We start from the raw sequence: 13,208 nt of genomic DNA on the forward strand, positions 1-13,208 counted from the left end.
AATCAACTTTCTTAACTGTTCAGTGCAGTGTGCTGAAACATAAAAAAAAAATTCCCTTTGGTAAACTAAAATTGTATTAAATGTACACACAATGACAGACAATAAAACCTTGATATTGTGGACATATTGCTGTTGTCATTGTATGAATCCTCACATCAAGATTTCAAGATTCAAGATTCAAGAGTTTTATTTGTCACATACACAGTTATATACACAATATACAACTGGCAGTGAAATGTAAACAGGTCCGCTCCATGGACAGTGCAAATAACAGTTACAAGAAATTAAATAGAAATAGAATAAAATTAGAATAAAAAGTATTAACATAAGTAGAATTATAAATAAATCAAGTAAAAGATAAAAATAGGAAATAAGATAAAAATAAAAATATAAAAAATATGTGGATATGATAAGTGAGATAAACTGTAGACTTAAAAATAAGTGGTTAACATAAAATATATAATATGTATATATAAAGAAGTATAATGTGCAAGGTTTATTACAGGTTGTTACGCAGTAACAATAGGGACGTAAAGTGCAGTGCAATTGCAGTATGTGGATGTTAATGTTAAAAGACTGTATGTTTATGTGTGTGCGGGGGTGAAGTGAGTCACGTGACTGAGTTCAGGAGTCTGATGGCCTGGGGGAAGAAACTCCTCCTGAGTCTTTCAGTCTTTGCCATCAGGCTACGGAAGCGCTTACCAGATGGCAGCAGGGTGAAGTGAGAGTTTGCAGGGTGATTAATGTCTCTGATGATTTTAGTAGCTCTACCTCTGCAGCGTTTGGTGTAGATGTCCTGCAGAGACGGGAGAGCTGAGCCTGAGATGCGCTCGGATAAGCGCACCACTCTTTGCAGGGCTTTGCAGTCGTGACTGGTGCTGTTCCCGTACCACGCTGTGATGCACTGAGTCAGGACACTTTCTATCGCCCCTCGATAGAAAGTTTTCAGGATGGCTGGTGAAACCCTGAATTTCCTCAGCTGGCGCAGGTGGTACAGTCTTTGCCTGGCTTTTTTCACCTGTGTCTGGATGTGTGTAGTCCAGGTCAGATCCTCGGAGATGTTCACACCCAGGTATTTGAAGCTGCTCACTCTCTCTACCGGTGTCCCGCTGATCATGAGAGGGGAGTATGACCGATGCTGTCTCTTCCTGAAGTCCACAATCAGTTCTTTGGTCTTGTTAACATTCAGAGAGAGACAGTTGTCCTGGCACCATGATGTCAGTTGCTCCACTTCGTCCAAGTATGCCGTCTCATTGTTGTTGGAGATGAGACCCAGGACAACAGTATCATCAGCAAACTTGATGATCGAGGTGGAGCTGTGTGTGGACAAACAGTCATGGGTGTAGAGAGAGTAGAGCAGGGGACTCAGCACACAGCCCTGTGGAGCTCCAACACTCAGGGTGATGGAGGTGGAGGTGAACTGGCCTACTCTCACCGCCTGGGGTCTGCCAGTGAGGAAATCTTCAATCCAGAGGCAGAGAGAAGAATTCAGGCCTAGATCCAGGAGTTTGTGTGTTAGCTTAATGGGAACTATGGTGTTAAAGGCTGAGCTATAGTCAATAAATAGCAGCCTGACATAGTTCCCACTTTTGCTGTCGATGTGAGTGAGGCAGGAGTGAAGGACGTGAGAAATGGCATCTTCAGTCGATCTATTGGGACGATAGGCAAACTGAAGAGGGTCCAAAGTGTCAGGAATGGAGGAGCAAATGTTGTTTTTAATGAGTCTCTCAAAGACCTTCATGACTAAAGATGTGAGAGCCACTGGACGATAGTCATTTAGGCAAGAGGGTTTACTGATCTTAGGTACAGGGATGATGGAGGATCGTTTGAAGGAGGTGGGGACAACAGATGTAGCAAGGGACTCGTTGAATATGGATGTAAAGAGCCCTGCGAGCTGATCAGCACAGGACCGCAGAACACGACCTGAAATACCATCCGGCCCAGCAGCTTTCCTGACATCCACACGTTTGAGTGCCCTCCGAACCTCGTCCTCCGAGACAGAGATCACGTGACTGTTGCTGCTCTGAGGGACTCTCTCTGACGCGTCACTCGCCGGAGTCGCGCTGCCGCGATTACCATCAAAGCGAGCGTAGAAAGAGTTTAACTCGTTCACCAGTAACGGATCAGCTCTCACCTCTGCAGAGGATTTAGTTCCAAAAGCACAGATGGTTCTCAGTCCCTGCCACATCCGCCGGGAGTCGTTGAGTTGGAAATGAGATTCCACTCGGTCTTTATAGCGGAGTTTTGCGGCTTTAACGGCGCGCCGGAGGGCGTAACATGAAGCTTTGTACTCCCTCATATCCCCCGTTTGGAGACCGGCATTGTAAGCGGTGGTGCGCGAGTTTACTGCAGTGCGAATTGAACTGTCCACCCACGGTTTCTGATTAGGGAAGGACGTTATAGTTATTGTTTGTGTGGCTTGCTCTGTCAGTGTGTTAATAAAGCAGAGCGCCACTTCTGTGAACTCGCTGACGTCTTCAGAACTCGCGCGGAACATGTCCCAGTCGACGTCATCAAGAGCTGCCTGTAGCGTGATCTCTGAATGGGATGACCAGCGTTTGACTTCCCTCCTCACCGGGGGCTCTTGAACGAGCCTTTGTTTATATTCCGGTGTGAGGAAAATGGCGGCATGGTCCGATTTGCCAAAAGCTGGCTGTGAACGAGCTTTGTAGGCGTTCTTAAACGGAGAGTAGCAATGATCCAGTGTGTTTGCTCCTCGTGTGGGACAGGAGACATGCTGGTGAAAGTTTGGCAATACTTTCTTTAGGTTTGCTTTGTTAAAATCACCCGCGACGATGAAAGCAGCGTCGGGGTGTTTGTTTATGAAGCCGCTGGTCACATCATGGAGGGCAGATAAAGCCAGCCCCGTGTCTGCTTGTGGTGGAATATAAACGGCAGTAGCGATGACCGAGGAAAACTCCCTCGGCAGGTAGAAAGGCCGGCACATGATAGTTAAATGTTCCAAGTGAGGCGAGCAGGATCGCGAAAGAATGGAGATGTTCCTAGGATCGCACCATTTCTTGTTTATCATGAAACACACTCCACCGCCTTTAGATTTCCCGGCCTCGGCTGTTCTGTCCATCCGAAAAACAGAGAAGTTCTCGGACGGCGTCACGGCTGTATCCGGGACCGCTGGCGTGAGCCATGTTTCGGACAGACAATAGATGTTGCAGTCTCTCATGTCCCGTTGAAAACTTATCCTGGCTCTAAGATCGTCCATCTTATTCTCCAAGGATTGGACATTTGCGAGCAAAATGCTCGGGAGAGGAGGACTGAATGCTCTTTTTCTCAGTCTGTTGCGGATCCCAGCGCGTTTCCCGCGGTGTTTTTTGAATCTTCGCCGTCGACTCGAGTGGCCATTGTTCAACTCGGCGTCCCGGCGAATCTCAGATGGAAGATTGGAGAAAGTGTCCTGAAACAGGTCAGTGTAGCGGTAACCAATTTCCAGAAGTGTTTTGCTGTCGTAACAGATCAAAGCAGATGATCCGTTGGAAAAAATAGAGAGTAAAAGAGAGTAGAATAATAAATAAAAGCAAAGTCTTAGCGGAGCGACCTGAACGGCGACCGAGCACGGCGGCGCCATCTTGCCAAGAGATACTTTAGACACATGAGACACATACTTTATTGACACATACTTTATTGCTTAAATAATTGTACTATTGCTTAATGGGGGAGAATAAAATGAAGGTTACACTTTATTTGAAGGTGTCTTTGTTACACTGCAATTATACCTTTAAGTACTGAGTAATATTGAGTAACTATATGTACTTAGGCCACTATAGAGGAGAGGAGAAATTGTCTTTTTTTTCTCCATTCTGTCACCTTATGGAGTTTTGGTTCCTTGCCACTGTCGCCTCTGGCTTGCTTAGTCGGGGAGACTTAATATTCAACAAGATTTTTGATCTGCCTGCTTTGACAACATTGTATGAGAAATTAACTGAGCTGGACGATGGCATCACTGTTTTCTCCAGAGCTGCTGTATCGATAAATCAACTAAGGGTACGTTTACACGACAACAATGTACTAAAAACAGGAAAAGTTTTTTTCCTCTGGACAGATGACAAAGTTATCAAAATGATTCCCATACACACGGATCCGTGAAAACAACTAAAAACGCTGTATTATGCATGCCAGACAAGTAATGCCAGGCAATGTCACTTTGTGAGAAAGACTGTGCACACATACACATTCAAACGCGCATGCCTATAGACTACACACGTAATACTCAGGTGCATGCCATCACCATTTTCACAGATTCACATTTTTCAAGATTCACGTTTTTGAAGTTTACAGAGATGATAACGGTATTGTTTTCAAAAACGTGTTTTAAAAGTTGCATTCTCAGGCCACCAAAACGCCATAAACATCGGCATTCTCAGAAAACTTTGGTAAGGCCATGTTGAGAAGAGGAAGAGTTGTTGTAGTAGAGCACATTTAGGAGTCTGCTCAATCTGTCGCATCCGTCTTTTCACATTTATTACACTACAGTACATAACACAAATGCAGTAGCATGTCATAAAAGCAAGATGACAACATAAGTTATAACCGTAATAAAACTAAACTATACCTGTTCTTTCTTCATGCAGCAGATATTCTCTGGCTCTGTGCATTTTACAACAGTTCCCACACGAGTGATTTAGATTATCATGACAGAACATGCTAATCAATGAATTGAAGATAGTTAACTCCACATCAGCAACATAAATTCATCAACTAACCATTCAGAAACTTCCTGTTGCATTCTACTTGTTGTCACTTCTTGAGTCTCTCCATCATTCGACTGGTTTGAACATAAAAGCCTGAACAGTTTTAGATGTTTTCAGTGCATGTCTGCATGAGGTAATCAGAGCTGCTAACACAAGCTCTTGAAGCTCCGCCCTCTTCCTGAAAGGGTTCATGGAGAAGCAGCTTATTTGCATTTCAAAGGGAAACACAAACAAGGCGCATTTTTGCTTACCCTCAAAAAGTGACAATTTTAACATGCTATAAAAAATTATATGTGGGGTATTTTGAGCTAAAACGTCACAGACACACTCTGGGGACATCAGAGACTTATTTAAAGGGGTCATGACCTGGCTTTTTTAATTTTTTTATACTGTTGTCTGAGGTCAACTTATGGCGTTTATGTGGTTTTTACATTCAAAAACATCATAATGAATAAGTAATAGGCTATTTTCTGCCTTGGTTTTGAGGCTCTCTGAAAAACACTAGGATTTGATGGGCGTGCTGAACTGAAGACTTGGAAGTAAACGCCCACGGCTAGGATTGGATAATATTTGCATATTTAATGAGCTTCAGCTACCGTCTGTCCCAGGAATTGTCTTGGGGAAATGCTCAGAGAACTCACAAAATATCAAACAAACACTAAATCACACACACACACACACACACATACACATACACACACACACACACACACGCAGGGAGATACACACACACTCGCGCGGAGACACACGGACACACACGCGCGCGCGGACACACTCTCACTCGCGCGGACACACACATTACGTTACAACAAGTCTCTCTACACATAATCAATACACAATCGTACACATATGAAACGATCTGTAACAATGCAATACTATCACGTATAAAAAACATGTTTTACTCACACAAGTGTGCTGCACCATTCCTGTCGGGTCCAATATAGAAGGCACAGCATTGTGTTTCAATCTCAATATGTCTGCAAATCCCCACATGAGCTGGAACTTCATTAAAAATAAAGTTCAACCACATATTCCTAATATTAGGATCCGAAGGAAGCTTATGCAGCGACTGTGTTCTTCCACAACCAGGAATAGCACGTGTATATTGTGATATCCTCGGCATGTTTATTGCTGCTGGCTAGCGCAATCCGACCAGCTCCATGAGTCGGTGGGCGGGGCTACTGAATTACACGTGCTTATTATTCTGTAGAGGCGGTGTTTCGTCGTGCAAAGATGTAAGGGTGAAGCACAAGATCGTTTTCAGGGTCTGGTGTCTATAAAAGCTTTCCTTTGACTAACAATAAAGTTCTCAGCTCTGAAACTTACAGGATATTCTTATATTTGCCATGACCTCTTATATATCAAAAGCTCAAGGGAAAGTTGATTTCTCAATTCATCACCCCATTAACATCTTGTAAAAGGTCATTATAGGAGCTCTTCAAAAGTTTTCTGTTTTCAGTTGAGAACGGTGTTGGGTAAACTGCCCCTAAATTAATAACTAATGTTTTTTTTTACAATGGAAATTAATCAATGCTGAACTTACCTAAACTGGACAATGACTCTCTTCTAGAGCTGATGTACAGCCAAAACAATCTTGTTGCATTAATTCTCTGTTATCACTGTAAAGCTTATTGATTATGGGGCGTGTTTCAACCGAACCAGGAAAGAAAATGCCTCTGCACTCAATTGGATAGACCTAAAACCAATCAGAGCAACGGAGCAACGCATAGTTGTCAACAGAACTCAACTGCACGCACGCTGGAAGAAGAAGAAGAAGAAGAAGAAGAGTGTACACCATTTTTACCGGTGTTGTAAAAAGAATTTAAGGATACATGGAGTACTTACCAACACGATCATCATTTTTGAGAGAAATAGTAAAGGTGATGCATATACGAACATCTTTGTTGTAAACAAATTCAACCCAAGTGCTCTTTGGTGATGTGGATGATTACGTTACTGTTGATCATATGTCCATCATCGTATAAAGCCCGCCCTGACAATTTGATTGGTCCGAACAGCTCTGGTTTGAGCATAGTTGCTCCACAACGGATCAAGTCCAGACCGAACTTCCCGACCTCAAATGTTGTGGGCGGAGCTAAGTTCGGCTGGCATCCAGGCTACCTTATACCCATCTTCTACTGAACTTGAATCCACAAAAAATAACACTTCAACAAACAATTAAAACCACAATAACAGACTAAAAAGACTGACACGTTAATATTATATATTTAATGGATATATATATTTCAGATTGTACAATTATATATTTAACCTCATCATATTGTCATAACTCAAACTACTGAGTAGGCTAACTGAGTAAGTCTTAGGCCTCAACTTTTCTGTTTTTTTTTCTCTACCGAAGGAAAGCAAAAGTTCATAGGTTGACTGTGTGATTGTTGTTTCTGTGGTTTCTTTTCAAAGTGTGCAGTAAAAAGAAACAGAGGTCAGTCTTGTGGGTAGGAAACTGCTTTAGCCATGAAGTGCATGTGTCACGCTTACATGTGCATGCAAACAGATCTCATTTTACACTTCAAAAAGTTACAAGCCTGTGTATGTGCGTGAGTATATATAATGTATATATATATATACACACAGTATATTGCGCTTCAAAAAGTTAAAAGACATTAATAAAAATAGTGATACACTTTAAATGCTGAAAGTGAATCCGCTGACATTCACCCCAGCAACTCTCGCTCTGCAATGATCAGTTTCTTCCTGCCTCTCATGCAACAGGAAATGATGCAGCTCGTCTCTGACAGCCAGAGTCACATCTTCTCCTTATATGGACAGAGTCTGAGTCTGCGGTTCAAAGTTTGATAGTGTGATAGTGGAGTAAACAGGGCCCAAAATGATCATGGGTTTTAAGAATGAAATCCAAATAGTGAATCTGTTAGTGGGCAAGAAATACATTATTTCTGTGAACACAATGTAGCTGAAGTGCTTATCTCTTTGATCTGGTGTCTGGGTTGTGCGTGTAGTATTTTATGATGGCTTGGTTACATTAACATTAACTTTGCAACTTTGCAAACTCTGCACATTAAATGTATTTAAGGCTCTTTAGATTAACCAGTTGAGATATTGTGCAGTGGAAGTATATCTTTTTTTTTAAGTATATCATATTAAAAGCTTGTGAAACATTAAATATGCTTTTCATAGCTATCCCGGTTCACTGCGTGGAGGAAGATTTGTCGGAAGATGTTTGCGTTTATTTTATTAAAGTGCTGCACTTATGAACCAATATTCATTTGTGAGCCTTTTGTTACAATCAAAATTCTGAAACTTTGTGTCTGCCTGTTTTCTGCCTCAATATAAAAATGCAGAGATTTATGTTAGGTCATGATGTATTGCAGTGCAAAATCCGTTTTGTCTCTGTCCTTGGTGCTGAAATTACAAATCCGTATCCCATAAACTTCTGACTTTAAAGATTTTAAGGCCTAAACAAGTGCACACATGAGTGGTTGTCATGGTTAAGATTTAAGTCTCTGAAATTTATGGTGAAAGACAAAAAATATGTATTTGCAATAATAATTTTAAAATGAATAAAAATCTGTCATGTCTAGTGCTACTTCACCCACAAAAATAGTCACGGCATTAGGCCATTTTTTGTTACATACAACTGTGAAGAGACTCATTTCCTGTTTTTGCTCTTATGATACTAACAAAATATTCAGACATTAACCACATATGTACATACAGATGCAAGGCATTGCTATTTACACCTTTAGTTATATGCAGTCGGCAGTTTATCAAATGTCATGCAGAACTTCTGTTCTGTTAATCGTTGTCTGTCTTTTTTTTGTAATGGAAGGGTAGTTGGGTTTTAACATGTTGTGGTTTTACTGCAGGTTGCAAGAGGTGTGAAAACAGAAAGACGTGTGAAAACAGAAACAGAGGACAGGGGTCAGTCTCATTGGAAACTACACAGTGACATACAATTACCAGCACTCAGATCTGACCCATCTGCCAACTTTAAAATATAACTTACAACAGAAATCATATTTCCCGTAACTTCAAATAAATCAGAATTCAGTTTTTTTTTCTTAGCATTTATGAGATTCAGTTACAGTGTAGGAACTGTGTCTTGCTGCCTTGGTCTGTGATTTTCAGTAAAGCTGTTTTAAAACACTTTATTATGTATCAGGAAAAGATACTTTATTTGTGAAAATAGCTAAATAAATATTTGTTAATATTTTAATTATATAGTTTTCCTTATTATTTCCACATTTAAACTTTTAAAAAAGCAGTTCACTCATCACAACAGCATCAGTTGATTGGCTGTCACATGTGACTGTCACAGAAGTGGTTTTCGCTTAATTCCAAACCCTTCTCAAGTGACCAATCAGCTTTTACAGCCGTAAATAAATACGACAGAAGTGCATTTGTTTGAAGCAGAAATTAGAAGACAAATGATACAGACAGTATACAGATCTACCTCTATCACTTACCTGGGGTGAAGGGTGTGTTTTGGGTACATTAGTGTGTGTTTTTCCCCAAGCAGAATTTAAAATATGAGGATAATTTTGGAAGACCAGTGATCATGGGATATTATTTAATAATTTTGTTCTTCTCAACAGGTAAATATACTTCTTTAAATCCTTACTACTTCTTCCTTAAATCTTTCCTATTAAACAAAATATTAAATGTACCTGCTTCATTTTGCAGTTTGCTTCCCTGATGTGTCCACTAATAATGTGGATGTTGTTCAGGAAGATGTAAAAGTAGTTCGAGCTGGAGAGAATGTCAATCTTACTTGCACCGCTTCAAATCTTCTGCAATCAACAAAAGCATGGTTTAAACAGACGGATGATGGAAAATCCTTACAAATTGTGTCTTTATATATAAATCAACAACCCAGTTGGAATACGGACTTTGAGAAAACGAATCGCTTTAATCTTACCAAAGGAGACTATCATTTTAATCTGACCATTTTACAGACAAAGTCTTCAGACTCAGCCATATATTACTGTGTAGTCGCATCATATTACAGCATTGGAATGGGTGCGGGCACTAGATTAATCTTTAAAGGTAAGTTTCACTGCTTATTATTTTACCTTTGTTTGATTTGTGCAATCTGATTTTTTTATCCTTACTATTTCTGTTCTTTTATGTCACTTTTCAAGCTGGACACACAACTCTTCATCAGTCTCTGATAGACGCGCTTCATCCAGGGGATTCTGTGAATTTGCAGTGCAGCATCTTCAGTGAGAGTTGTGCTGGAGAACACAGCGTCTACTGGTTCAGACAAAGCTCGGGAGACTCTCAAGGAGTCCTTTACACCAAAGGAGAGAGAAACGGTCAGTGTAAGAACAGCATTGAGTCTCAAACGCAGAGCTGCGTCTACAATCTCCTCAAGAGCAACATCAGTCACTCTGATGCTGGGATTTACTACTGCGCTGTGGCCACATGTGGAGAGATACTGTTTGGAAAAGGAGCTGAACTAAATTTTAAAGGTAAGGTTTTTGTTGAGATATTTAATTTTGCCTCTCAGGAGGAGCATTTAAATCATATATTGGGGAAAATAATACCAATGCAGACTAAGTTACTATGAGTAATTTGAATGTTTGGTCATTTCAGAGTGTGATGTGAAAACAACCCTGCTTGTTCTTGGGATTTCAAACATCATATTTTTGACTTTAGCTGTTTTTCTGACCATAAAACTATGCCAGAATCCGAATAAAGGTAAGTTTCTATAAGGTTTCTTTTTAGCGCACACTGATAACACATATGTAGTATTTATATAAACACACGTTTATAAAAATACAAAAATTGCCACTACAGAAATATTATATTTGATTGCCTTTTTAATTAATTTTTTTTCTTATTCCCCCACAATCCACAAACCTCAAGAGAGTCAAGTAAGTTTCTAGTTTTGTTGTTGTTTTTTTGTTATTCAAATAATATACAGTAATTTTTAGAAGCATACAGTAAGTCTTATCATGAACAAATGATTATGCGAATGGGTCTCGGGGGTTTTTATGCGACATTGTCTTTGTTTCTTTTTCTGCATTATTATAGGGTGAAGACATTCTGAGTTTTGCTGCTCACAATCCTTTCATTGCAAATGGACTCAAAGTAAAGATTTCTCAAGAACATTCTCTTGTGTCATACAGCATCTATAGTGAAAGAATGCCTATAATCGCAAAACAGAAGTAACAGTTTCCCGTTCAAGCCTAAAGCTGCAGAAGTTTATGAGATAAAACATGCTTTACTGTACACATCGTATTTGCAACAATTAATGTCACATTGCAAGTCTTTTCATATATTCTGTAATGGCATTGCCTTTTTATCATGTTATTTGAGTTTTGCACATATGGACATTTATATAGAACAGAAACCAGAAACCACTTTTCTTTTTCTTTTTTTATACTTTAAAGTATCTAAAATAAGATGATAATTTCTCAAATCACATTCTACAAATTCCGTGTTTGTAGTACAAATGTAAGACATGACTTTTAACTTACAAAGTAATTTTGCTTAAATTGTGTTTTATGTAACAACGCATGTTCTTTCATATACATTATTAATGTTCCTGCCAAAAATGCAACAATATAATTTAGTGGCTGAGTGGCTTCACATTTCTGTTGTGCAAGTAAACAACTGAAACAAAATCTGCTTTATCCATTGTTGTTTCTGTGTCTTGCTGTATGCACGTTCAGTGTCAATGTAACACAGTTATCCAAACAGACTCTTCATTTAGCAAATATGCTATTTCTTTTTTATATATACATATTTCCACTAACACATTTAACAAAAACATATTTGGTACTTTTTTTGACTTTATGCTAGATTAGGTTACTTACATATTTTTGAAACCAAATTTTTGAAACACATGCAAGGCAATGCTGGGTTAATACAACCCAGTTGCTGGGTTAGTCCATTTTCAACCCAACTTTTTTTTTTAGAGTGTACGCTATCTCTTTCAGGGTTCGTAACCTAGACGTTTTTGTTTTTTTTGTCTTTTTTATTCTCGTTTATTTATATATGAGTATTTACTTCTGATACTGTGCAGACGTTGTTAGTGTATAAACAAATTGTGCCAAAAAAGTGAATCCATTTGATTTGTACCTGGTGGGTGTAGTCTTTCAGATATGTCTTTGCAGAATTTAACTTATTATGTAAGTAATATATGAACTTAACAGTTCTGCATGAATTTACTAAACCAAATTTCACTTCATATAATCATTAATAAGCGCTTTTTGTGGGTTTTCTAATTTCTCGAATGCTTACAATGGATTCAAGTTTAAACAATGCAGTTGTAATTTTTTTGTTGGTGGCTTTAAAGTTTGCAAACCTATTTGAAATGTCAGTTCTATTGTATGCAAGTTGGCTGTGACGTAAGACGCACTGTAACATGATGCCATATTCACTGTGAAATGCTGTTTTGTATAATGTATACTGTTTCAAGTGAATTATTCCTTCTTGCACTTTTTCCCCATGTGATGGCTTAATTCGCAGTAGCATAAAATGAATGTATTTTTTTTTATTTGCCTTTGTTTTGTTTTGTTTTTTTACAAATAGTATAGATGTATAATAGTGTCACATGTTTAGTCTGTTTTGCCTGTGTTTTAATTTGCCACATGTTCCTTTGTTCTTTTTCCCGCCATTTCTGTGTTTCCATGGTTACCCTCATTAGTTCATTTGTGTCAGCTGTGTCTTGTTAATTATCTCGTTTCTGTTCACTACTTAAGTTACACTCTCACCTTCAGTCTTTGTCTAGTCACTGTTATGTTATGTTATGTTATGTTATGTTATGTTATGTTATGTTATGTTATGTTATGTTATGTTATGTTATGTTATGTTTCCCTGCCTTGCGGTTTTGTAACCTGTTCTGTTAACCTGGATGCACATAGCCTGTTTTGAGTTCCTTTAGAAACATTATTAAAGTTTAAGTTTGCATTCTGAGCTTTGGAGTCCTCAGCCTGTTCCTGTGCACACCACAACGTTACAAATAGTCAGATTTAGGGTTTATCTCAGTCTAAATATGAACATAAACAACTAAATCCATTGTGCACCTTTCGCATTAACTAATATGAAATGAAAGAAAATCGGAAGAAAATGGAAAAAGGAACTTGTAATTCTCTGCCAGGGCATTTACAGATTTTCTATTAACCCTAAAACCCAATACAATTGAATATGTACTTCAAAATACGGCTAAAACATCTGTGAAACAGAAAATTCATTAACCCTATTTTAAATAACTTTTCTTAGAGTGTGCAAATATGACTCAGACGTGCATAAATCATGCATTCATAAATCCAATATGGTTAAACCTGATCGTGCCTTGCCATCTGCCAACCCCTTGATTTAAAAAAATTAATTGAATTGAATTTTTTATTTTAAATTAAATTAATTAAAAATATCTTGGATGCTCATCATCGGTAGGCCTATACTAAAACATGAACTTTAATGTGGGGCCCTTAAAAGGGTTGTTTTCTGGTTACATACTGCTTTGAACCATCTTATTTCCTGCTTTTTTTCTGTCAAACCACATAATGCGTTTTT

At 38.8% G+C, this 13,208-nt stretch overlaps 1 gene segment (V, D, J or C); it reads left to right on the forward strand.

The window, feature by feature from the left end:
* The first annotated feature begins 9,374 nt into the window (after positions 1–9,374).
* LOC307143340 (Ig kappa chain V region K29-213-like) lies at positions 9,375–12,607 on the forward strand. The segment is given in 4 exons: positions 9,375–9,731; positions 9,827–10,156; positions 10,281–10,389; positions 10,722–12,607.
* Positions 12,608–13,208: the final 601 nt, after the last annotated feature.

The sequence above is a fragment of the Gobio gobio genome (genome assembly GCF_949357685.1).
Source record: "Gobio gobio genome assembly, chromosome: 2".
Taxonomy (NCBI): domain Eukaryota; kingdom Metazoa; phylum Chordata; class Actinopteri; order Cypriniformes; family Gobionidae; genus Gobio; species Gobio gobio.